Genomic DNA, 2,664 nt, shown 5'->3' with positions numbered 1-2,664 from the left:
ATGGTTGGTTAAGGTCTCAAGACAATGGAGATACCACTACAAGAGACAAGCATGCATGGTTGGTTAAGGTCTCAAGACAATGGAGATACCACTACAAGAGACAAGCATGCATGGTTGGTTAAGGTCTCAAGACAATGGAGATACCACTACAAGAGACAAGCATGCATGGTTGGTTAAGGTCTCAAGACAATGGAGATACCACTACAAGAGACAAGCATGCATGGTTGGTTAAGGTCTCAAGACAATGGAGATACCACTACAAGAGACAAGCATGCATGGTTGGTTAAGGTCTCAAGACAATGGAGATACCACTACAAGAGACAAGCATGCATGGTTGGTTAAGGTCTCAAGACAATGGAGATACCACTACAAGAGACAAGCATGCATGGTTGGTTAAGGTCTCAAGACAATGGAGATACCACTACAAGAGACAAGCATGCATGGTTGGTTAAGGTCTCAAGACAATGGAGATGCCACTACAAGGGACAAGCATGCATGGTGGGTTAAGGTCTCAAGACAAAGGAGATGCCACTACAAGGGACAAGCATGTATGGTGGGTTAAAGTCTCAAGACAATGGATTATTAGTTTATCATATCTCATCTACCATTTGCCATACTTGTAACCCCTATATATATGGGATGTTCCCATAAGCAAATTAATCAAGCAAATAAGATTCTCCTTATTTACTCTATCTCTCTCTACTTTCTAGATTAAACATCTCTCTCTCTTGTTCTTCACTATGTTCTTCAATTTCTAACACCTTCTCTGTCCGAATAAATGTTGAACTAGCAGGTTATTTTCAAAATGAAAGGGAATTGCGCCAGGGTTGTTCATTATCCCTTTACCTCTTTGTGATGTGTATGCAAGTGCTTTCAAAGATGCTTGATAAGGCTGCTGCAACAAAAAAAAATTGGCTATCATCCCTATTGCCAAGGAATCAACCTCACTCATCTTTGCTTTGCTGATGACTTATTGGTTTTCACTGATGGGAAAATGAGCTCCATCGAAGAGATTCTAAAGGTTTTTGCTGAATTTGCAGAGTACTCGGGGCTTCAAATCAGCTTGGAGAAATCAATCTTGTTCATGGCTGGCATTGAAGATGATGATCGAGTAAGCATACTAGAGCATTTTCCTTTTGGTACAGGAACTCTCCCGGTGCGATATCTGGGTCTACCCCTTCTGTCAAAGAGAATGTCCATCACAGACTACACTCCCCTGCTAGAGAGAATAAGAAAGAGAATTACATCGTGGACAGCTCGAAGTCTCTCCTTCGCGGGCCGACTGCAATTGATTGGTTCCGTAATTCATAGCATTACAAGCTTTTGGATGTCCGCTTTCAGACTTCCTAAACAATGTATCGCTGAGATAGATAAGATGTGTTCATCATTCCTCTGGTCAGGTCCTTCTCTGAACCACAACAAAGCAAAAAATTCTTGGAAAGATGTTCGTAAACCAACTGCAGAAGGAGGGTTGGGTCTTCGCTCCTTGACCGAAGCAAATCTGGTTAGTTGTTTGAAGATGATATGGAGACTACTTTCAGCAAAAAACATCCTTTTGGGTTAGCTGGATTCACAAATACCTCATTCGCAAGTCTTCTTTCTGGAAGGTAGACGACAAGAGCTCCCTAGGCTCCTGGACTTGGAAAAAGCTACTTAAATGCAGACCTATAGCAGCTTCGCTAACAATGGTGGAGATTCAGAGTGGTGCCGACACGTCTTTTTGGTTTGATGTGTGGTGCCCACTAGGAAAACTGTATTATCTGGTAGGCACGAGGGGGTTGTATTAATCTTGGAGTGAGCTTGGATTACACGGTAGAAAGAGCTGTGCAAACCTACAGACAGAGAAGACATAGAACTGAAATTTTGGTTCAAGTAGAAAGAGAGATACTTAAGCTTAGGGAGAGAGGTCTCACAAGTTGTCAGGATACAAGACTATAGCGAAGTAAAGGAGATGTTTATGGAACCAAATTCAGCACAAAGAACACATGGAAGCTAGTTCGGACTGCTTCGCCCCGTTGTGATTGGCATAAAGGCGTCTGGTTCCCTTTCGCCACTCCCAAACACACATTTATCACCTGGCTGGCAGTGCATAACAGGCTCTCAACTGGGGATAGGATGATTAAATGGAATCAACAAGCGAATGCTGCATGTGGTCTGTGCGATGCGCCTATGGAGACTCGGAACCATCTTTTTTTACTGTGCTTATTCTAGAGAAGTCTGGAAAAAGTTAACCTTCAACATGCTTGGTACTAACTACTGCAGTGACTGGGAAACCATTTTGCAGCTACTAGTAGATAGACGCCAAGATAAGATCCAGCTGTTCCTGCTCCGCTACACTTTCCAGCTAGCAGTTTACTCTGTTTGGAGGGAGAGAAACGGTAGGAGGTATGGAGAAAAACCTCAAACTGTGGAAAATATTTGCTGCTATATTGATAAGGGTGTTCGGAACAGAATCTCCACAATCTTGAAGCTTGGAGGCAAAGGTTATGAGGGAGCGATGGTGAGATGGTTTGCTTCTAGATAGTATGACAAAGAGTCTATAGTCCTTATTCTTTTACAAAAAACATTTGGATACAAGATGCATTCTTTGTAAAAAAGTTTTTTTGGGTTGAATAAATTTAACATTCATTCGAAAAAAAAAAAAAATTCAAGAGAACTTAGTTG

Source organism: Brassica oleracea, chromosome C5, assembly GCF_000695525.1.
Source record: "Brassica oleracea var. oleracea cultivar TO1000 chromosome C5, BOL, whole genome shotgun sequence".
NCBI classification, from domain to species: Eukaryota; Viridiplantae; Streptophyta; class Magnoliopsida; order Brassicales; family Brassicaceae; genus Brassica; species Brassica oleracea.
This window is presented reverse-complemented; position numbering follows the sequence as displayed.